Source organism: Argiope bruennichi, chromosome 1 (genome assembly GCF_947563725.1).
Source record: "Argiope bruennichi chromosome 1, qqArgBrue1.1, whole genome shotgun sequence".
NCBI lineage: Eukaryota > Metazoa > Arthropoda > Arachnida > Araneae > Araneidae > Argiope > Argiope bruennichi.
In genome coordinates, this window is record NC_079151.1 from 100,466,720 (window position 1) to 100,492,176 (window position 25,457).

General features: G+C 30.4%; 1 protein-coding gene across 2 annotated transcripts in view; it reads left to right on the forward strand.

Moving 5' to 3' along the window:
* LOC129963968 (potassium voltage-gated channel protein Shaker-like) overlaps positions 1 to 25,457 on the forward strand; it is a 390,523-nt gene that overhangs the window by 264,030 nt on the left and 101,036 nt on the right. The gene's annotated exons all lie outside the window — the stretch shown is intronic.

The window sequence follows — 25,457 nt, forward strand, 5'->3', positions numbered from 1 at the left end:
TTGGAAACATAGATCAATAAAATATTTCTTTTATTTTCCCCTCATCGGTAGATAAAAATGTTCAGAACACATTTCGTTTAGTTTGTTTTCTGAAAGCAGAATTTCTTTAACTGATATATAAAGTTTAGAATGTAAATTTGCCGGCGTCTTGGCATAGAGATAGCGCGTCTTGATCTGGGCGTCCTGGGTTCGAGTCCCGGTTTGGGCATAGTTGTTCGTCCGTTGTGAAGAACCGTCTGTCAGATGTGTGAATGTGCTCTCCTGTAAAAAGGGTCTGTGCAAGCGAATGAATGAAGCGTGAGTAGCAAAATCGTACTCTTGACCCTAGTTGGCGCTACTATAAAAACAAGAGACGCTTCCCCACCGAATTGAAACTGTCTTCGTAACAGCGGGTTTGTCCACGGCGAAGGCCATAAGAAACAACAATAAGAATGCAAATTTTTTCATAGAATGAATATCTTTTTTCTTTTGACAATAAAAAAAAGAAAATTCAAAAGAAATTTTTTTATAATTCAGCGCATTTAATTTTATCTGCCTAGATAAAATTCTCACTTCCAATGTACAATTTATTGGATTTACTTTCACTTCATTAATTCCGTCTCTCATTTTCTAAAAACAAAAATAAAATAGCAGCTCACATTTTTTTTATCACTTTTAATGTCGATAATTTACAGCTGTTTTTAAACCCAAACTGCTGATCCTTTCATCGAACAAAAAATTCAAATCTGTGTTTCTTTAATGGTCCGAAAAACGTGCGAAATCCATTCAATACTTCGACTGCTTTAATGAAACCGTTTCGGTGCATTCTCTGGAGCAAAGGAAAAGCCTGAGATATCCTTCTTTATTTCCTTACTGCATCGATTTTCTGATTTAAAAATGTTCCCCCAAGGGAAAAAAAATAAAGAGAAATGCAATTCGATTGTTTTGTTGACCTTTTAGAACGCCACCTTTTCATTCTGATTAAATTCTTAAGCTATTCTCAATGGGCATGAAGCAGTTTCCTATAATGTGATCGCATGTATTTTAATTAAGCTGGCATAATTTTTATGTTTAAATTTTTTTGAATATCCAAGAGTTGAATTATTCATCTATTGATTTTCCTCCTCTATTGGGGGCTTGTCTGCTTATGAAGAAGCATCCCATTTCCCTATAGAAAGACAGAAGTTCATGAATTCTTAAACTTGTCGTTCTTTTGCCATCTAATTTGAAGTATTTTTCAATTCTTATTTTAAAAAACTGATACAATTTTGATTTATAAATATGAATTAAAGTTTAAAACATTAATTATTCGACTCATCAAAAATTAAAATTCAGTTAAATAAAAAGCGTCATATTTTTAGATATAATTTGATATTCCATTGCCAATTCTTTATTTACGTCACGAACTACAAATGGCTTTAAAAATTTTCACTGCTTTTCATCCAAGTTCAGTGTTAGTTTAAAAAAAACCATGATCAATTCCTTCAATTCAGCAATGCATCACAGATACGTTGCATGTATACGATAAACCAAGTAAGCGAGCGGGCGCACTAGAACTTTCATAATTTTTCTTTCGTTTATTTATTTTGCTTCTTGTGGCAACGGCTTTGTAAATAAATTATTTTTGTCGAATAAAATTCAGTTGATTGAAAAAAACCTTGGAATGACGTTCTTTTTAATCGGATTTGAAATGAGTTATTTTGAAGTTGAAGGAATTGGCTAAATTTCTTGAAATCAAGTCATAGCGAGCTTAATTCATTTGATCTGAAAGAAGTCGGATATATGTGTAAGTTAGTAAAAGAGATTCTTATATTTTTATTACTATTAGCAATACTCAATTCCATAGAAAAATAAGCTTATTTGCGACTATATAATGTCAACCGAGCCACAAATAAAAATTTTCAGAATTGTAGACCTTTCGTTTTATTACGTGAAACCAGAGAAAATTGTCAGGAAAAGGCGATTTAAGAAATATTATTATTAAAAAATTATTTACTGTGCAAGCGTTTGTAGCCGTAATGTAATGTGCAAACATGTCATTCTATCTCAATTCTTTTCTTCGTAAAATATTCATTCCACGAAGAATTTCCACGTAGAATATTCATTCAAATTGCAAAGAAAGATGCACTCTCTGCAAAAGCATGTTAACCCAAGAAACTAGATCATTCATTTATTGTCGCGCTTTTTTCCTATTTAGAAAGAGGAATTTCTATTCCTTAAATGGGGACGTTCCAGGCTAGAAATATCAATTTCAATGCATATAAACAAAATCATTTGGAAATCTATATTATGCGTTAAAAAATATCCTTTAGTATTTTTTTCTCATTCCTTGTTTATAAATAAATTGCTGTTATTATTACTTATATTCAAAATTGAATGACATTGTGTGTTCCAATGATTTATTAATGTCCAAAGATAGTATACAATTTCATTAAATAGAGCAAAAAATAAATATACTTATGTAACATTTCTAAAAGCATGAATAATGGTTATATTTGCAAAAAATACTTACTGGTAAATTAAATATGATTAGTTTACTAATAGTTTTAAAAGTTAATTTCAATATGTTACATTTCATTAATACTTCGTGCCACAGAAATAAATATTATAAAGTATACACATTACAATTATAATTATGTACTCCGTGCCATATTTATGTACATTACTTAGCATATGCTTCATCGATATAAATACACGTTTACAATCATTAGTATGAATTTCTACCTGGTTAAAATATGAGTGTAGAATTATCAGAATCTGCATATGTAGATTAAATCAGCTTTGTTCCAAATTCTTATTTTGATTCAGAATCAATTTCCATCACGGTGCTAAAGAAATCGCTTTTTTCCGCAATCAGTCGCTGATGCACAACGAAAATTCTAAATAGTATATTAGACAAAATCTCTAATATAATAAATTAAAAATTAAACGAATTTTGAGCTATAATAAAAGTATTTCAGTCAAGTCCCCCGGCCAGGAAAAAAATGGCCTTGAATTCGCAGTGCATTTCACAACTCTCGGCTCATGAAAATATGTCATTCTAACTTTCAAAAAAAGGCCTTATACCATTTTGGTTTATACATTTTATGCATTTCCATAATCCAGGAGAAGATTTGTGTCCTCTTAGCTGTAAACATAATGTATATAAACTTGCGTGTTATCTGCAATTTATGACGTTCATGACGTGATATACATAATCTAAAAGATTTTCAAAACGCCCAACATGCCAAACTGCTGATCCTAAAGCTGCAAAATTTTGTACTTAGTTACTTCCTGAGTTGTAAGTGCTCAATAAAAAAGATTTTTCATATCACTTATGAAATTTATGATTTGTACACATTTCACATTTAAATCTTCTCAAGTCTTACTTTCACAAAGCACGTTGATTTGCGTGTATAACGTAAACTTTTATTTATTACTAAAACTGTCCATTTATTTTTCTTATTTTCTTTCTGGTATTACAACTCAAGCATTTTCTTTCCCGTAATTAAATCACTCTTTTTTATTCTCTTAAATAAATCCTTATATTGCACCGCATTTATTAATTCTTCATCCACTTTTAAAAGTTCAAAAATATGTTTTTAGATTATATATACATGTAATGATATCTCTTAATATAATTCAAATTCTAATTAATTTCTTCATTTTCATCTGAATTTAGCCCATATTAACTTCATTCTAATATATTCTTTTATTTCCTGATCCAATTCCACATTTTTTTATTCTATTAATACCACACGCGCTCTATAAATCTTCTAAATTCAGCAGGTTCCCACACTCAGAAAGAAGAGATAGCAATCCCTTACCACATTCGTTTAAAGATACCTAAATTTCCCTTTTCTAAGACTATACGTGTCAAAGAAATTCCTGTAAAAATCGCATAGAAAAACCAAACGAAGGGGAAAATTTCGGCCTCTTTTTTTTTTTCTTTTTTCTTATTTCGCGATGTAGACTGGCGTTCGTCTTACCATTAATTCTTTGTTCGTAAATTATGCCTCAAGTGATGAAACAAATCGAAATTATAAAATTTCAAGTTTCTTCTATTCGGCCACGCCACTTTAAAATATATTGCACATAAAAATCCTATACTCCTCCTCAGTATTACGACTCATTTGATTTTTCCCAAACGTGTAAAAATCAATATTTCTACTTAAATTGATTGAAATTGTGAAGTGATGGCGCAGGTTTCTTTTAGAATTAGTGGCATTCGTAGCTCAAATCCTTTCTCATTGCATGATCAGAAGAATTCCTCATTTATATAACTATCTAATGAACAGGGATTTTCGTTCCTATGGATATATTGGTTTTGAAACCGGATTTAGAAGTGCTAAGGCCCATTTATCTATGTCATTTAAATTTATCCACAGAGAGCGTTGATTATGCGAACTGATTAGAATTTGACTAATTAGAATCTGATGTGAGCGCCGATTACCTAACGAAATCTCTTGAGGATGCTAATTATTGTAACTCTCGTTTGATCTCATAAGAATTATCGGTTTATTCATGCTTCGAATGTTCAGTGACAGCGTCAAGTCTATGACTTGTATGTCTAACCACAAGATTAATTATACCCTAATTTACTATGGACAGTATGTTAATATGTTATCATCATGATGTTCTGGTTAGGGGGTTTTGAAGCTCGAAATCGCGTAGGCAATAAATAGAGCATAAATGGCAATTTTCATCATCTTTTAATCGCATACATTTTTTGCCTGCTTTTACCAGTATTGCATTAGTATTATGCATGCTTCTTTGAAAGCAGATGCGTTTTTAAAAGGGTTGACATAAAACTATGACATCATATTGTTACGAATTCTGTAAATTGGTGTAATTTGTCTTATGATAATGAATGTTATATGTATCCCATTGTATTTCAATAGCAAGTCGCCAAATTGGCGAGATATTGGCTCATTGGCGATGTTTTAGGCAACTAATTTTTGTCGCCAAATTTGGCGACATTTCGCCAAGTTTGGCGACGGAAGTTGGAAACCTTGGCGACAGAGAGAATTTTCTAGAGGGATCCTGATTTCTTGAATTCTCTCCAAGGTTCTGGATTTTTCTAATATGACATAACTTCCTGTTAGTGACGTCACTTCCGGCAGAGAGCATATAAAAAAAAAAGATTAGGAGTGGTATTGGAGCCTTAGACAGCAAGCAAGCTGTAGGCTGGTGACTGAGCTATGGAATGCGCAGTGTTATTCTTGTAGTCTTCGTTAAGTAAATAGCTTTATTTATTTTTTAAAAGGATTCTGCTTATTGAATTTACTCTAAGCACATCGCAGGAAATTCGTAACAATATCTATTATTTCATCTCAAAATCGGTCGAGCTCCAAAACTTTGTTTGCCAGCTAGAAAAATGTAAAAAAAATTTATGTATATATATATATATGAGAGAGAGAGAGAGAGAGAGATTCTTTCAAACCGTTTTAAACTGGGGTTAATGACTTAAAAAATAATGTTCTGTAATGTAATTTGTAAATGTAAATGTAATTTGTAAAATAATGTAATTTGCGATCGTAGGTTTCATTGATTTTTATTATTTAGTTAAATTAACTCTCCCCTCTAAAACAAAAAGGAACTATTTAGGTACAAACCTAATAATTTTGAGTCATTATTTGATGACTCATTTCAATTAATAAAGTTTTCAAAAATTACTACAAATTCTGCAAGTGCTATTAAGCATTTTTCATAAGCGATATTAGAGACATGATCTTACATTTTTAACATCGCATCTGGTTTCTGATTTCTCATAGTCTAGAATTTTGAATATGTAAAATGCTTTCAAAAGCATTTCAATAGTCTTTTAGTAAAATATTAATAATGAGATGAAAAACGCATTTGATTTCTTTGTCAGAACTCTGAAATAAATATAAAAATTAACTGCAATATATGACCATTTTGCGCATCGCTTTTGATCTGTGCAGTATTGCGTATAACTTAAATATAAATTTTGACTTAACTTTTAAATTTTTGTTAAAATTCACATAAATATTTCCAATATAAAAATAAATTTAATGCAAGTTTTTTAAAGCGTACTTTTATTCGTAATAAAGTAAAATGTTTTTTATCTTAATTATTTTCTATCCTGTAATTTTCAGTTAATAATCCATTATTATAAATATTACGAAATTTTAAAATCACTCTTCGCATACCAGTAAGTGGCTTCTCAGTGGGAAATCAAAATGTAATTAAATTAATAGATTAACTAAGAATTGAAACCTGTAAATATTAAAATGTATTATCAAAAACGCAGAATAATCAGTATTCTAAAAACTACGAGTAACAAAAAATAAAGTGAAAACTTTAATACAAAATTCTAAAATTGAAAACAAGAAAAAGGCAAGTTAAATAAAAAAAGTGTGCAAAAAAATTTATTTAAAAATTTATTTCATTAAAAAAAATTTTTTTTTCAGTACTAAGCATGTGAGAACTCTTAACTTTGGTATGTTTTATTTTCCTCGTGCCAAAGATTAACTTTAACTACATAATAAATATCTGTATACGATGATTAAAATAAACAATATTCTAAGATAATAGTCTAATTTTCTATATTATAGTCAAATTCCAATTTTTCATGCAGTTTATTTTGAATGTAATAAGAAAATGCAAAAAATAGAATAAAATAAAAACAGATATGCAACGTTATCGTTACAATTAACAGATCGCTTAAAAGTAAAATGCCCTGCTTGGGAAAAGAAACAATCACTCGATCCAAGCAAGTGCAATTATTGTGAAAAATAACCAACGCATACAAAAGTATATATAGGAATCATAGGTAAAGTTGGGCTCATTCTTTCTATTTTAAAAGCAAAATTCGGTATCACAATAACGCTATGTTAAAAAAAATCATAAATAATGAAAATATTGTTAAGTAAATATTTCATTACATATATTATTCATCCTTAAACCGAACAACAGCTGAGAAATAGGATCGAATTCTAATAACTTAAATGAAAACTAAGCAAATCAGAAATGTTTTATACATATTAGTTAAATATTGAATACTGAACTAGTAAATCCACTTGATATATTAATTGAAATTACAGATCATTTTAAAGCTTAATGCATAATGTCAGTTGCCATTTTTGAGAGAGGAATTAACTGCATCTTCATAAATTTGAAAAAGGCATTGCAGATTCTCTTTCGAAATTTTGGTATCTGTATCCCTTTGCATTTAAATGAATAGGATTATTTTCTTTAAATTTGATATGAATTCCATCTTAAGTTATCGATATTATTTTACACAATAAGAAGAAATTATTTTGAATGCTTACCTTATTCAAGAAATTCGTTATTTCACTTTGCTTTGTGGTGTATTAAGAGAAATATTTCTTTTTCCCTTGATTATCTATTCCAGGTACAAAAAAAAATTCGTTTTTGTTCTTCTAACAGCTCCTTATTCAAACGTGTAATTTACTTAAATTTCTAACTAAAACGAAGGAATATTTATTTCATCTTTACTTATCATTACTTGTAATATAGGCATTCGTGACTTATTGTTAAAATCTAGGCATCGGGTTCGAAGGCTTGTGAGTTCGAAACCCTATTCCTACAGCAGAAATGCGTACATAGGGTCTGGTGAATGTTTATCGTTTGTCGTGTAATTGATAAAAGTTTGGGTCAAACTTCTTCACGTTGATGCCGCATGAAAATTTGAAGAGTAGGGTTCCAATTCATATGGAGTTCTTGTAGTCTAACTTCATGTCAAAATTTCGAGCCTGTAGTGAATTTCAAAAAGAGTCATTAGCTAACTTAAATTATTCAAACTTTTCTAGTTTACCACAGATCGTTAGTATATATAATCATTGACTATTGTCTGTAACGTTGGATGGAGTAAAGAATATCCCTATGCTTTTTTGTTCTGCGTCGAATGCAAAATCCAACTCCTGCTTTATCAACAATTGAGACTTTTTTTCGCCTGTTTAACTAATTTATTGGTGTGAGAATAAACCTAAACATAGCTAAATAGCATATTTCCATGAGCTAATGCCTGCAATTTTCACAATTTTATATGTATGCTGATTCATTATATTCTTCTTTCACTCATTTGTAGGTTTTGCTATGTTTTTTTTTATATATTCGTCATTCCATTTGTGTATTTGAATAGATCTGTATTTGTTCCAATCCGATTTTAATTTGAGTGTACGTGAACTTAATAGATTGAGAAGATCTTAATGAGATGAAACAAAATTCCTAATGTTATTGTATATTTGCAATTAATAAATACTGATTTCTTTTTTATTTCTTTAGCAATCCGTCAATGTGCGTGAGATTTTTTTTGTTTCAATTTTCGTTAGTCTGTGACAAACATATCTGAGATATTGATAATATTACAGCCCGTGGAGATATTTTATAAAAATTTCTCTCTTTATATTAAGTATTTTTATTTTTATATTAATCAATTGCATAATTAAATAATAAATGTTTACTAAGGTTTTTTGCTAATAACTACTCCTAAATGTGTAAATTCTGAAGAAAAAAAGAAGGGGGAAAAAAACTGCTTGTCTATATGTATAGCGAAGATTTCCTAAAATCAAAGTGACTCCAGAATGCCTGAACCTCTTTGCTCTTACCGTTGTTTAAACCCAGCTAACTTATAACCCACTGATTTAACCTCGGGATAAATACTGAAAACTAAATATGTATAAATTTCAGATAGTATGTGATAAACAATAACCAAATTATACATACTTTGTTAGTAAATGCATATCGATGTACACATTATTCAATCCAAAGAGAGAAACAAAATGTTTAGTGTGATGATAATTCCTGACGAGCAATAATTTTTCGGATCTGAGGATTTATATAGTTCAGCTAATAGAAGTGCAATTTCTGTCTAACAAACTGTATTTATCTGTTTGGAATCAGCTAAGTTAAAGATGTGTTATAAAGTTGTTTCTACTAAGCAACAAACTATTATGTAAAAGTGTAATTGTTTTCTTACTCCAAAGCGTTTACTATAAGTAATAAAGTAACATATTTTTAAGTTATGAAAAACTTTATCCATTCACGTTTATTTCATATTCTATGATAATTTTACCTTTTGATTTCATTTATTTTCATCTATTTTATTTCATTTATTTTTTAATTTCATACATTTTTGAAAATGTTATTTATTTATTATAACAATTAAGAGATTATATTGGAAATACGAATGCTTTCTTCGTCTCCTAGCAATCAATATTCTTAAATCCATAGTTTCGACTGTTCGATGTGTACTTCAATTTGAAATTAATATTTTATTAATTTTCGCAAGTAGATAAAAACTGAGCACTTCTATATTTTTCAGAATTATTTTTTCTCTGAATAATTTATTCGATTTTTGATATAAAATAGCAATTTATGCTTCTATCCTTTTTTTACTGTTGACAAAGTCAAGTTTCATCTTAAGTCTGTAAGAATTAAGTTTTTATCCGTCAAAGCTTCCCCTTTTTTAAAAAATTCGGAGATTTCCAAAAGGTAAATATTGCAGCTCACCATTATTTCTTTAAAAATTTAGTAATCATATGCAGTTTTTGAATTAATTGACCTAAAAATATGATGCCATGCTATTAAAAAAAAAAACACAAAACACTGTATTAAGAACTGGAAGTATAGAAGTTATTTTACATCCGCTACAACCCCTCTTTAGCTTTAGAAGACACCAAGTATAGTCATGAAATTGGTGTCTATATATAATAAAAAGACCATGCTGTACTCGATGGGATCGCTTACTATGCCACCTGGTGGAAAATTTCGGAGTTAGTGATCCTACGTAGGGAAGAAATGTCAGTTGCAAAGCTGTAGAATTTTAACGATTTAGTACGATTAAGAGTGAACGCACACATTAATACTAAGAACAGAATGTTAAAATGCACATTGCTTTGTTTCAATGTTCCAAAATTGTAATGTCACAAGACATGCTTTAAAAAACAAATTGTTATTATTTTTGAACGAAAAAGTTATTCCATTCTACTTGTCGGAATAATTCAAATAACAAGTATATATGGTCTTTCCACTGGAAATGCAAGACTTTTGATGATGCATTGTAACTTGCGATAATACAGAACTGACGTGATAAAAAAGTGAGCAAAATTCAAGCAATGGCCCATATACGTATTGTACATGAGGGGAACTATGAAAATAAAGGCACCTTGTGATAAATAAATGTTTTTATCTTTTTAATACGTACTGCAACACCACAGTTTCGAAACTCGCAAGCAAACAGATACACCCTTTGAATATGCTCTTCTTATCAGTAATGGATGCAAGATGTCTTTTTGTACTAAATTGATAACTCCCTAAAACTTTGTAATCAATCCACACACACACTCTCCCCAATTTTGTACCATTTTCGAGATAAGAACTCCAGAATTTGGCACTAGATGGCATTATAAATGGTCTGATTGCATAACATATAGCCATTTTACTAGAAGTAGACACCACCTCCATGACTATAGCTGTCGCTGTTCTTAAGGTACGGGAAGGTATAAAGGATTTAAGTGGGCACCCTGCATATTATTACTATAATTTGGACGTCAGATCAGTTTTCTTCAGTAAATTTACTATATACTAAATCCGATTAAATTTATCTTTATTATAACACAAGTATTAGTATCTAATGCAATAAAATATTTAATAAGTTCAAATAAATAACTATCATAAAATGCGCCTTAGACGTATTTATGGTTTCATGGATTAATAAGCAACCATAGAAAAATATTCGATCTCCTGCCTTATCCTATAAATGCCACTTTTCAATAAAATGTTAAGTTAATCGTGATTTTTATCAAGTGTAATGGCAAAGAGTAAAGAGTGAACCGTCGATGATAAATGAACTTTAAATATCCTAATTTCGAGCAACATTTGCTATTATTTATTGGTTGAGGATCCGCTTCTTCTATGCATTCTGTAATAAGTTAATTCTCTAAACATGCTAAATATATCTATTTTCTTTCGCTTAAGTGAAATTTAGAAAATGGTAATTAATAATTCTTAAAAAAGTTTTAGCTTTTTTTTCTGTATATATCTAGATCAGATATAAAAAGAAATAATATATTCATGTTAAAACATTATAGGAAAATCTCGCAAAAAAAACAAAAAAAAAACCAGAATTATAATAGTTGGTTCTATCAAAAATATTGGAAATAATTAGCGAATTGAATAATCTAATACTAAGTTTCACTTAATTCCTCAAAATCTATCCGATTTTTTTAAATCTGGTTGCTTAAATTTTTATAAGTAGCAATGTTTGTGTATATATAAATATTAGCAATTGAAATCATTTCGCCATGCGCATGCGCTGTTCTAATCTCGACTTAATCCAGTATCTATCCTTTGTAGATTATTAAAAAAAAATCTTTAAATTGTCTTTCTGCAAAGAGATATTCTTGTTTTCCTCATCAATATGTACAAAAAAATTAATACCGATTGTCATTTTATAACCCTCCGTTTTAACAAAACAATTTTGTTCACCTTCCTTTGGTAAAAAAAAAAAAATATTTTAAATCTAACATATAATTGTATTTTTACTCGCTTACAAATTATTTCATCCATCATTTTGCTCAAAAATTTAAATACAACCTATTTTTACGAGCGAATACATTATTCTTTAATTTGAAAAATTCAGGTTCAGCCCCTGTTGGGAAGCACTTCTGACTTTTTATAACATTAATCATCGAATTGCTGTGACCTAGAAATGAAGTCTAATTTTCCTCCAAAGCTCTGAAACTGTATTCCCAAATTCAGTACACGAACGAGGTAAAATGGCATAATTAATTAAGAACTACACTATCACAAAATGTTGGCGGAAGCACAAAACAACTAAATGCACTCCGCTTAAATAATTCATGACTCTGGACCCTTTTGAACCCTAAGTTCACTCCCCTATGTATGCATGCATAACGATCTAGTAATTAAAGTTTGAAGATAGTATTCCATTGTTTTCTTTTGGATGAAAGTGCATTTTCACTTTGAAAGGAAATGTTTTTACTTCATCGTCCTCGAGATAAACGAAATTATTCGTTTAGCACTTCAAATGTAACCGAGCCCTCTTGTTCGTCTGAATGTAATCCATAATTAATGACGTATTTTTCTTAAGTTTTAATTCTACTGAAATGATTAGTTACTGTTATTTCGTTCTTACCATGGCCGTATTTGACCGTGGCCGTATTGCATGATTTAATCTTTCTCAGTGGTACTGGAATTTTTCCCTTCTCGATATTTTTTCTTTCTTGGGATAAGATTTTTCTTAAACAGGAAAAGGATAAATGGTTGGAAGATTGGGAAACTTATTGTGCTTAACGGATTTGATGGGTAAATAGTTTTTGATAGTTTTATTCAGATATAAGTATTAATAAACTGTTTAAGCAAAATAAAAGGATTGACAATATTCATTAAAATTTTCCAATACCTGTCAATATGTTAATGGTTACTGCAAGGAAAGGTTTAAGGGTATGAATTAATGGTAAAAGGTTATGGACTTCTGTCCTATGTCTCAGACTCGATTCTGTAATATGAATTGGTGGTAGAAGGTTATGGGTTCTATCCTCTAATTGACTAATGCAAGGCCCAGTTCAGTAACATGAATCGATGGAAGAAATGTATAGGGACATTTTTTGTTTGTTGTTGTGGTTGTTGTTTCTTATGGCACTTGCCACGGACAATCCCGCTGTTACGAAGACAGCGATTTAAGCTGGAGGGGGAGCGTCACCTGTTTTTATAGTAGCGCCAACTAGGGCCAAGAGTACGACTTCGCTACTCACGCATCACTCATTCGCTTGCACAACCACTTTTTACAGGAGGGAACATTTACGCATCTCACAGATAGAACAACGGAAGAACAACCAGGCCCAAACCGGGACTCGAACCCGGGACGCCTAGATCACGGGGAAGACGCGCTATCCGTATGCCAGTACGCCGGAGGGACATTTTTTAAAAAATAGAGCTAAAGAATATGAATCAACGAAAAATGACGTTGCCCTTTATAATCTGGCTAGGCAAAAAACGACGCCGATGAAAAATATAATTCAATGGAAGAAGAGTTTGGGGAAAACTTTGCAAAATCTTTACTAAGATTGAACATTGTGCAAGCTTACTTATTTATACAGAGAATCCAAATGAATTTGAAACTGTAGCTCTAAAGATGTTATTCTTAATAGTTGATTTCTCTGAATAACTGTCTGTTTATGCCAAAAAAAATCTAGCGTGCAAAGTTTAGAGGCGTTGTATCGTTGAATGAAAATAGGAGCAACGATACAAAAATAATACTATTATTAATCTATAATATAATTTCCTTGCAATGTTAATCAGTGGAAAGAATTATACATAGATATTCTTAGTGAATGCTAAATGGTATATTCAATAACTCCGACCTTTGCGATAAAATTAAAAGTTCAAGGAAATACAAGAATTATGGAACTATCTCTATTAGAAGCCAAAATCTGGCGATTATTCCGAAAACTCCCATGTAGTAGTCTAATGGTTCGCATACGTAGCGTTACACTTCGGCAATGTTTTTGCTGTCAGTTTGACTTCTTTCCAAGGAAAGCTTCGTTCATTCATCGTACACTCACCGGAGAATTTTCGTAACATTACACATTTTACTAACATAAAACTGGCTTAAGCAGAATAATTCAATTTTTGTCAGCAGAAAGTTTTAATGAAATGTAATTTTTACAGGCTAATGATAAGTGCATATAGGATTGACTGTGTATCATGCAGTATAGTTTCTTGACAGGGTAAGGATTTTAGTCATAAAAATGTGACAGTAACTTGCGTGAAACTAATAGTTCAATTATAAACACTCATTTGTAAAAATCGCCGCATAATCGGAATACTGCCTTCCATGTTATATGTATTCAATCCCATGTACATAATACTGTAAATGTCGCTTTCAAAATTAGATTATTGCGCATTGAACCTAATGAGAAGAATCCAGAGCACAATATTGCTCATGTTGCCATATCTATTGACAAATAAAGCCAGAATTCGAATAATATACATAGCATTTATCAGAAGAACTTCAATATCATTTGGAATAATGCCATTAGAACAATCAACTCACATTGATTTTGGGCAAGCCACATCTATATAATACCAAACAAATCTTACGAAAGGGAGACTTTAAATAAATTCATTCCTTCATTGCTTTTCATTTATAATTTATTTCTTTGCATAAATATGAGACATATTTTTATGTTATCGGTCGAATAAATTATTTTTATTCTACATTTTTACTACTTTCGAATTCTCCTCATGAAAGTGAAATTTTCTTCACTTCAAAGTTCTTCGCTTATGAAACCCGATAAACATTTACAAATGAATTTCAAATTTATCTTTACCAGAATTTATTTCATATTCCTACTTTCATATCATTGTATTAGAAAACTTTCAAATGCAAAATGTAATTTATTGGCTTTTTCCCAGCGTCCATCTTTTCTGTAACGATTCGAATATATGTGGGATTTTTTTCTAAGTTTGGAAACAAGCATTTTCCCATATGACCAAAATTTGCATTCTCCCGCTATTACTGAAACCGAGCTGATCCCAGATAGGCTATTTGGAAAATGCCAAGTTAGGAAAAGTTTACTTTGGCGATGAGTGAAGTAGTTTCTGAAACTTTCCATCAAACGTGAGAGGGTTTGAGATATTCGGTTTTATTATTCAAAGCTCTGTGTCTATTTTAAAGGATGTAATATAAGGTTAACTGAACTCGCATAAATCTTGGGAAAAGGGATTGAAGAATGTCTTAAAAGAAGTAAGTACTAAAGTCTTCAAAATCCCCCAAGAGGAAAATAATCATAAAATCTTCTCATAAAATATATTAATAAAAAAAAGTCTTAAAAATGCTTACGAATTTTATTATTTTTATTATCACTTACTCTTTAATCTTTTATTTGTAGTGCTTTATTAAAAAATATTTTATAGACTCTTCAAATCATTTTTTGTCAAATTCACTAATAGATGGCGCCACGCATAGGTAATCAGAATTTAATTAAACTTAATTAAAAATTAAGTATTGAGACCATTAATTTAATTTATCATTGGGAATATAAGTAAATGAAATTTCAAAATTCATGCTTTCATGGAAGGGAGTAAAAAAATAATTTCAAAATCTCATCCTCAAAAACATGAAACAAGTGAAATTAAATAACAGTGTATAAAATACTTCATTAGTTTTTTGTTTCTAAAGTCTTAATCATGCTTTATTTCAGCTTTCCTATTTTTTAATCAAATAAAAATATTTCGCTGAATTTTCAAAAACAATTTCTTTCGCATTTAATAAAATGTAGAAAGCTAAAACAAAGTCTTTTTAAATTTACTGGACTAAACATTTCTTGTAAAACAATACTTCAAAAATAAGAAAATTAAATATTCGCTTCTTTTTGAAATATTACTTTTAAATTTTACGAATCCATTACTACTTTGTAATTTTCTGAAAATAGTTCACTACAAGTAGAATGAAAAGTAGAATAAGGAATGTTTTCTCACGTTATCATTATAAGTTTCCCTAAAAAAATAATCGGAAATGTATTCTTTGAAAAACAAAATGTGCATGAAAATATAATTAGTTATTTTAGAATCTTTTTTTACTTTGATTATTTTCCTTAAGTTTGAAAAATGAGATAAACGGTCTTTTTCAAATTTACTCTCCAGACATTTCTTTCAAAATAATCCTCAGCTATACGCTGTAAAAAAATGGAATATAAAACATGTTACTCTATCTTTTTTAAGTATTAAAAATTTAAGATTCTTTCCGCGAGCAGTTTTTGGAAAGGGGGAAAAAAAAGTCGAAAATTCCCTTCTTCCTAAACAAGTGATCATGTAAATAAAGTCAGTGAAACACCTTATCTTTTCTCCGAGAAACTCGTCTAATCAATTGCTCTTTGGGGAAAATATCTCTAGTTCCATCCATACCTTTGGCTGCTTTTCGCTCGGCTCAGTCTTTTACGACTTCATTTTTTCCCCTTTAGTTGCTTTCCAGATTTCTGTATTCTCTTCGCACATAAAATGTTCTATCTTTTCATTTTCTTTTCTTTATTTTAAATCTCTTGTGATGTGGGAAAAAATATGTCGCTTCAAACAAAAACATCAAAGGCCAAATCAAACGATTTAAAAGATATTTGTATTTGCATTTAATTAGTTCAGTATTACATGAATATTTTAGTCTTTAGTAAAAACTGTAATGTTCATATGCAATATTCTTTCCTATTTAAACGATTGTGCTTTTTCTTTACTGAATTATGGAAATTAAACTTAAAATAAATTTAATAAAATAATTATTTAAATTATTAAAAAATCTAAAGTTTAATTATTTTAGTATAATAAAAATAATTATTAAACTGAAAAATATATATAATATTTTTATTGCATTACTTTTATTATATAATAAAATTTTTATTTCAATTATTTTCCTTTAGTCTTTAATAGTAAAAATTATCTAATTATAAATATTATAGACTTTTGAAATAAATATGTTATCAAAATTTAATTGATTTATTAACTACTATAGATAGAAAAATAGTGAATATTATTAGAAATATATGAGTGACCAAAATTTGAAAAGTCAAACACATCAGTAAATGACTGAAAAATCGAATCTTTACTAACATGAAGCAAATCAAGAACAGTAAAAGAGTATAAATTTTAGTTCTGTGCGATAAATATGTGACTATTTTTTTCTAAACAAAAATCATGCGCATAGGACTCAGAAGTATGGTAAAAAAATAAGAAAAAGTTATTAAATGTCTATTAACTGTGGAGATTGAAACGATTTGTATATACATCAATTTTATGCAATTATTGAAGAAAATTTTTTTAATCAAAACAAGACTTGGAGATGCAATTTTTTTAAATATAATCGAAATATATATTTCATGAATTCCAGTTCTCCTTAAATGGGAATTTAGCATCAGAAAAAAATGGGCAAAAATGCAACAACGAGTTTCATTTCCTTTGAAAATCTAAGGTTTCTACTTAAAAAAATTAGCATACTTCCAGTTCTTTCAGCAGAAATTTAACGAAGTAGTTCTTAAAACCAGTGGTTAGGTGAAATATTTGTTTTTAAAAAAAGTGACTAAAGCAATCTAATTTCATATAAGAATGTAATACCCGCTCTTTCATTGCTTTTCGCCATTGAAGTGAACAATAGGCCGTCCGGTGGCACAACGTTAACGTCATGCGAAAACTATCAGGCAAATGGCGATACCACATTGGTGCCAAGTGGAGTTTTATTTATTTTATGAATTTATTTTATTTTAATATTTACTATTAATTATTATCTATATTATGAAAATATTTTATTTTACCTAATTATTTATTTAATTTATAAAAATGAAAATTATGATCTCCCAAAAATCATGACCCGAGACAGAAGTCCTACCGGCGTCAAACAAAAGAATTCTAATCAGATGTGATAATGGCATAGTGTTAAGAATGTGGAATCTGCTAATATCAAATTCTAATTGAAAACATATCAGGTAGCATAAAATGTGTAGACTCAATAATTAAAATATGAGTAGTATTATTTTTATATTAGCTTCCTATTTTCACGCTACGTTAGAAGGACAATTTGACCATGTGCGGATGAAACAGCGTCAACCATTCTTAACTCTCTCTTAAGGGCTGATTGTGATAATAATCAGTCGCAAATTCTGTTCACAGAAAACCTAATTTGAAATCAAAATTAAGGTTATTCAAAAATGTTTTTTATGAATTTAAAAGAAAATAAGTCTTTACGTATTAACCGATGTATTCTCCGAGCAAATATTTCATAGCATTACGAGGAAAAAACAATGATACCTTAGTAATACCGTTAGAAAGTCCATCCCTGTTAAGAAATATCGAAAGATTTAATCAGTGATTTCTGCTGGGTTTTTTTATATATTTTACCCGTGATATTTTAATAATGTAATGATTCCCAGTGATTCTCAGATTAATCTTTCGCTCAAGAATGCGAAACTTATCAACATCATTTTTAGTGCCCTTTTTTTCATATAAATAAATAGGATTTGCTCATATCTCCACTAAAATTTTTAAGAATGAAATTTTTTTCTTTATTTTTTGTTAACTCCTTGAGCTATAAAAAAAACACCTCTCGGCAATAATCTTTTAAAATTTTGCACCACTGCCAATAATATATTTTTCTAAAAAATTCATTGGCTTTATTAAAATATGAAAATTCATCCAGATTTGTTTGTAACAGCACGGTTAAGAGAAACTTTGGTTGAGATCCGGATAATCGAGTTTCTTCCACACTACTTAATGGTAGAGTATTTGACTTCGACTGATATGAAGCATACTAGAACTGCTTACAAGACTCGGATTAGACGAAAGCTCTTCAATTCTCCTTTAAAACTGTTTTCAAAATATTACGACTTTCAATATCCAGGCACCGCGAAAATTCCAGGTAAAATATCAATATTGTTAATTCCAGATCATAAACTTTAATGAGCTTTCAATTATTCAAAGAGAATCTTTACCATGAGTAATTATCAACGGAAAATAGATGCTGAATTTGGCAACTTATCGCCAAATTTGTCATGGAAGCGAAGACGAATGCCAGTTTGATTGCCAAAGCCATTGCTGTAGTGCAGGAATTTTCGAGCAAGTGTTAGAAATATATCGTTTTCCGATATCGGAATTCCACAGCAACTAGCAGAAACGCTTGGCTCGATTCCGAGTTGGACAGTGCTTTGTAAACTATGACGTTTTGCAAATAGTGATTAATTTTCTAAGTATTATTTTCGCTTATTCGATTCTTTAGATACAATAATGTTTTAATGATATCTTTATAAATAATATTGAATTACTATGTAGCATATATGAAACTTTTTATATTCTTTGTTATTTATCAAAGGCTCATAAAATAACATTTGATTTCAATCATACGATTGTTTAATTTTATAATGTCACTTTTGTAAATTTCTTTCATAATCTATTAAAGTCTCGCACAAATGAATCGGTCTTGTTTTCAAAATATCCTTTAAAATTCAATGAATCCTTATACACCATTGTTGAAAAGTTTCGAATTTGAAACCAGAAGACAGCAAATTCGAAACCTGATTCCATCAAAGATCTCTTTTTTACCTAGGTATGATGAACATTAAATCTAACATGAAATGCTCTATTACAGAATCTTACGGGGGAAGAGAGTCGTTCTTGTCTTTTGATGACGACTTAAATTTGAGGTTCATCCAACAAAAGCCCGCCGATTGGTACAAGCAAAACAATTATATAATTAAATTTAATAAATTATATAATCTTTTATATATTACACTGATAAACATGTTATTAGCTGCATTTAATAAATACTTCATGGGACTAGAGAGAAGGGCTGCAAGAACAAGACATTAGTTGTTACTAATCGCATTTGGAGTCAAAAGTTTTTGTCCAGAAAGTTGACTTTTATGGATGTTATATGAAATGCAGTTACTGCCCATGGCTCTTGACACGAAATGTTCTTAATTGCAATTTCATCTTTTTAGTCTGATAAAACAAAATATGAATTTAATAGAATCAAAAAATTACTAAACGTGCAAATTTAAAAGTAAATAAAATAAGGAAGGAAAGGTAAGGAAAATAGGAAAAAACATATTACAAAGTTAAGCTACAAATAAGGCATTTTTTATCTATATATCTTAGCATTGACAAAATCAGGTTATCGAATAGTTTTTACAAAAGTAATGAAATCAATTTAAAATTCAGCATAATAATAAAAGCACTGTTACAGATTGCATACCAAATTAAATTAATTTTAAGTAATTAAATTTTTTATAAAAGGAAATGTTATTCAGGAATGAAATTGATATCAACAAAAAGAAAATATTTTAAATTTTAAAATAGAACAAAAATCTTTTTTTTTTTTTTTTGTGCGATAATATTTTCGGAAAGTATGGCTGAAAGCATCAAAAACTTGCTTGCTTCTTCTTGAACTTACATTTTAATTAACTTTGGACTAAAAAAATTAGTGATTTTCCTTTATTTATGAAAAGAACGTATGCTATATTTCATCAAAATCGGACAAACTGCAGATATGTATAAAGCATATACTAACAAACATTCTCTTATTGTAATATAAAAATTTTATTTTAACTTTAAATTATTTTTCGAATTGGTTTAAAAAGATATGCAAACCTTCTAACATTCATTTTTCAAAAAAAATTCTAGAAAAATAATCGGAACCCGAGTCTTATTGAGATTTGGCTAAAATTCTTGATTATTCGGGGTCATTCTATTTATTTTATTTTTCTTACCAAATTCGTCGCCAAGTCAGAAAATGGTCGTCATGGCCGGGTATTCATTGTTCAAGATACATACAGCAGCTATTATGTCTGTAAAGTTATCTTCCTTTTTCACTAGACGTTCTGCGCAGGGAAGCAATATTATAAATACCCAACAGCATTTTTATTAAGTATATTTAATAGGACAAGATGACAATATAAAAATGCACAGCTTTTAATTTTTACTGCACTACATTTAGGACTGCGGTGGCCTTGTGTTAAGGTATCGGCTTCGAAACCGGAGGATTTCATGTTCGAGGCCAAATTCTACCGAAGACTCGTCGTGTAAGCGTGTCTGGTGTACGTTAAATCCGTCAGGATGAAACGTCCTCCCGGAGGTGTGGTGCGGAGAGGGGGTTCCAGCTCAAGTGTCGTCCTCGTCATCTGACCGCGGTTCAAAATTAGGAGGTCCGTCTCAAAATAGCAATAGTATTGCTTTAAAACGGGACATTAATATAACTAAAATACATTTATTGACCCAAACAAAGTAAAATATAATATTTACTTCATTTAAAATCTCCCAACTGTAATTATATGTTTCTCTTAGAAATTAGCCATAGGGACACGATTAAAGAAGCGTCTTGTATATTTTTAATTAAACATATAAAACAATCTCGATTTGAATGATTTTTATTAGATTTGATAACACCTCAGCTCTCCAAATTGAAATATGGTACTTTCTCATTAAAAAGAATTAGTTACAAATATTTTTTTTTATTTTTGTTTTCTGTTTATTTAAATTTCAAATGCAATAAAAGAATATTTATAGAAGTTTGTAGTATTCACTGTTATAATAACTGTATTTTTTTTATTTAGTATTATCATTTTCATAGAAAGCATTGTTAAATCATTTCATTGCCTTTATAGACATAAGAAACTGAGTACAAATGAATTTCAGGGAGGGGGTCACTTATCACGTGTTTCTATGCATCTCTCATGACTGTCGAAAGGGTTCCATGAAATGAAATAGTTTCCATAGTAAATGTAAAGATTAAATCCACAAAATAAAACTGATTGAAACAGTTGCATGCATTTAAAATTATTAATTTAATTTTTCCTCGTACAGATTTTAAATTTTTCTTATTTATTTTTGCTTAAAATTGTAAACTCGATTTTTAAAACGTAAAATTGTTTATTATTATTATTATTTTAAACTATTTAGAAATCTATAAAACTGATTTCGAAGCACATTTATTGCCTCTTGAGAGCAACTGGTTTGCCGAGAGTTTAGGTTATGTTTACTTTCAATTAAATCTCTTATGCATTATATCAATTAAAGGTATAAGACTTCTGCATTTCTTTCTCATATACAAAGTACAAAGATAATATTGTAATCGTCAAAAAATTTGAACGCATAATTTTGACGAATCTCCACGTTCCAGACCTCTTTGAGTAAGAAAAATGCATTTTTAGCATTATATTTATCGGTCTGTGAACGCAATAGTCCAAAAACGCTATAAATTATGTGATTAGATTTAATATACAGAATAATGCCCCAATTTCTAGATTTCTCTCAAATTTTAAGCGAAATCTATTCACAGGGAGTCTGTCTGTTTCGCTTCTCGATTACAGATGAAATCGACTGCTAAAACACACAAAGAGCTAGGTACATAAAATTTGGAACACGATTTTTAACATTTAAAATATAAATTAACAAATTTTTAATCAAACCCATGTAGCGATTCACTGTCTGTCGGATTTGGAGTCAATCGGTTAATAAAGTGTCCAAAATGCATATTCTCGCAATAAAATTGCTAACTTCCCATCAAAAATATATATTTCATACTTACCGTTCACCAATGCCATGCAAAGTATTGGCGGTGGCTTTACCAATGTCCACAATTTTAAGCAGAAAAGACAGAAGACTTTTATTGAACAGTATTGAAGAATATCTCGGAGATAACACACCTTCTAGTTTGAATTCAAGAAATAAGTGGAGTCGTTAGACTAAAAATTCAGGAAAGAATTAGGTAAGTATTTAATAAAAAGCAATGCATGAAAATGCGCTATCTTTTGTTGCTTCTTGGAGTAACTTCATCATTTTAGTCTTAGTCATTAAAAAACCATTAGTCAAATTTAATAAACTGTTACACAGCTTATAATATAGCAGCTGTAATATTCAGAAGTGACTTGTAAAAAGCTCTTCAAAGAGTGTACTACGTACAATAGCTGACAAGATTTTCCAGAGAGCTGTCACTGCCTTTAAAACATTAGACGCGATAATATGATTGTCTCAAGTTTCAAAGCTGCTCCAACACGTGCTACCCACCCCGTCGGAACCAAACAAAAAAAGTCTCTAGTCCTTTGAAAAGAGCGGTATTGTTTCGAGGAGGGATGGAAGGGATCGCAGAGGGGGTGGGTATTCCACCGGCTGCCATGGAGACGCAGCCGCAGTGCAGGATGCCCCTCCACAGGCTCTCTTCCCTCAAAAAGTCCCGCAGATCAATGCTCCCCCAAACAACCGTTCTGTTTGTTCCTTCTACTGACACACTGGAGATAGGGAAAGATACCGAGTCAGGCATCCAAGTCAACAGACAATAATAAAAAAAAAAAAAAAAAAAATCAAAAGTTCTTTACCTTATTCCTTCTTTTTCTCCTTCTTCCCAGGGTGGGGCGTTGCAGAGAATGGGAATTAAAACTAGAGGGCGATTCGTCTGCGGATTGTCAGGAAATAAGACACACTCGTCTGGTAAACTTGGTTAGAGGATCTGTTCAAACAGGGGAAGTCCTTTATTAAAAGAAATATATTAAAAGTCAAATAAATCTTCTCTGGATGTGCAAATGTGCGTTTTTCTGTTTGTTGGCGCTTTACAAAGTAGACCAATGTACTAAGAATAACCAAATTCAGTACTTTGGAGGATGGCAATAGGCATAGTGAAACTATTTTTTAAAATCTTAATAACTTAATGACAATTAACTTAAATTAATTAAAAACTAAGAATTTTCTGGGCTTTTTGACAGTAATTTCCAAAAATATCACACAAAAATAATTTTTTCGAAATCTTAAAAATTTTAAGATATATTTTTAATGTACTTATTTTTACCGCTTGTATTGGAGAAAGAGTTAGAGAAAGATATTATGTCATCCATCCAAGGAAACAAATGACGAAACAAAACACCTGCCTTTTTCTTTCTTGAATGACCCGTTTCAGTGTGGGAATTTAAACTGGAAGGCACTTCGTTTTCGAACTGTAAAGAAATAAGAGTCTTTGTTAAGTTACTGAAAAGATAAAAAGAGCAAAATGATGAAATAGGGAAAAAAGAAAGGTAGAAATGTTAATAAAACTGAATGCTTGCTCGTCAGGTGCAGTTATTCATACATTTGTTTGCCTTGTCCAATGGTCACAATTTTATAGGGGTGAAAAGTGGATAACCCTTGTTTTAGAGAGTATCCGTGAAAATGCCTGGGAGGCTCCTCCCATTGGTTTATAAACCTATTTTAATCAAGTTACATATCTATTAATGTAGTTTGAGTGTTTTCGAGTGACAATTAAAACAAGTGCTTATCAAAAAAAAATTTAATGACAGGAGTTTGGAAAGAAAATTTCACTTGTGTTTGAATCTTGCATATTGTTCTAAAATATATTGTATTTGAATTATAGATAATTCATTGGTGTATATATATATATATATATATATATATCAAAAATCTGAAAACGGAGCAAATATCAGAATGTTGTAAAATATATTTAGTTTTAACCAGATAATTTTAAAAAAGTATCCATTTTTTATTGATACATTATCTTAAAGGTATCGATTTATTTTTAAGCAGCATCAAAGATAAGAATTATTTTATCAATTTAAATTTTCAGAAATTTGTTTGATCAACGGAAATTTCTGAAATAAAAATAGCGTCGATTTCAAAGTTCTTTTAACTTATTGTTTACTTACTTACTTGTATTGTTGAAAAGCAATTTAATTAAAATAATTAGGAATTTTAAATGAAAATAGAAATTCAAATAAATTTTAATTACTGTTTTAATTCTCTGAATTTAAATTTCGTTAGTCGGATTTTCATCTAAATACGTCCAGTTTAAATTATTAAAGAACTCAAAACATTTTAGTTATTTGATTAAATTTAAATTTACTTAAAAGTTCTTGTTACTGTTCTCATATTATTAATTTTATTATATTTTAGCCGTTTGGTATGCGCGAGGATAGAACCTGGAACCTTGTGGTTCGCCGTCCAGTAACATAACCAGGATACAAAAGCATATGCTCGTGTAGCGTAGTTGTTAACTGGCTTATATGCTATTCACCACAGACTCTCCCTCCAGTGAGTCGGAGGTGAGACAAACGACATGGCTATTCAGTGCTGACGTTTTAGCTGTTGATTTTAATGTGCCTGTACCCATTTGAGTAGTGCCAAGCGTTATGGCGAACGTGCATGTTTGCTGTTGCTGCGTCATGCGAGTCTGACGACTTTGAGTTGCTGCGGCCTATTTTTTTTATGTTGCTGCGTCAAGTGAGTCTGAGGACTCTGGGTTGCTGCGTCAAGTGAGTCTGAGGACTTTGGGTTGCTGCGTCAAGTGAGTCTGGGGACTTTGGGTTGCTGCGTCAAGTGAGTCTGGGGACTCTGGGTTGCTGCGTCAAGTGAGTCTGGGGACTCTGGGTTGCTGCGTCAAGTGAGTCTGGAGACTCTGGGTTGCTGCGTCAAGTGAGTCTGAGGACTTTGGGTTGCTGCGTCAAGTGAGTCTGAGGACTTTGGGTTGCTGCGTCAAGTGAGTCTGAGGACAGGTTTGCTGTGGGTATATGGCGTCACAACAGCTGTAAGAAGGTTTGAAGGTTCATCGTCCGGGTCACCAATTTAGCCGATTAGTATGCGCGAAGATAGAACCTGGGACCTTGTGGTTCGCAGTCCGTAACATAACCAGGATACAAAAGCATATGCTCGTGTAGCGTAGTTGTTAACTATCTTATATGCTATTCACCACAAAATTATTAAGTTGAAAGGATTACTGGTTCTTTATAATAATATTTTATAATAAAGGCGACTAGCTGGTCTACGGGGAATATTAGTTAGTTTTGATTTCATATGATGTTTTTGGTGCAATTAATATATTGTTTATTTTTTAACAGTTCTGGAGTAAAGTATTGATTAATTATTTTCAACCAATGTCACAGATTGCCATTCGTGAAATTTCTCAATCAACTTGTAAGGAAACATCTGTCAATCATTTTTTGCATGGTATAGGTCTCGTATATTCTTTTATCTGA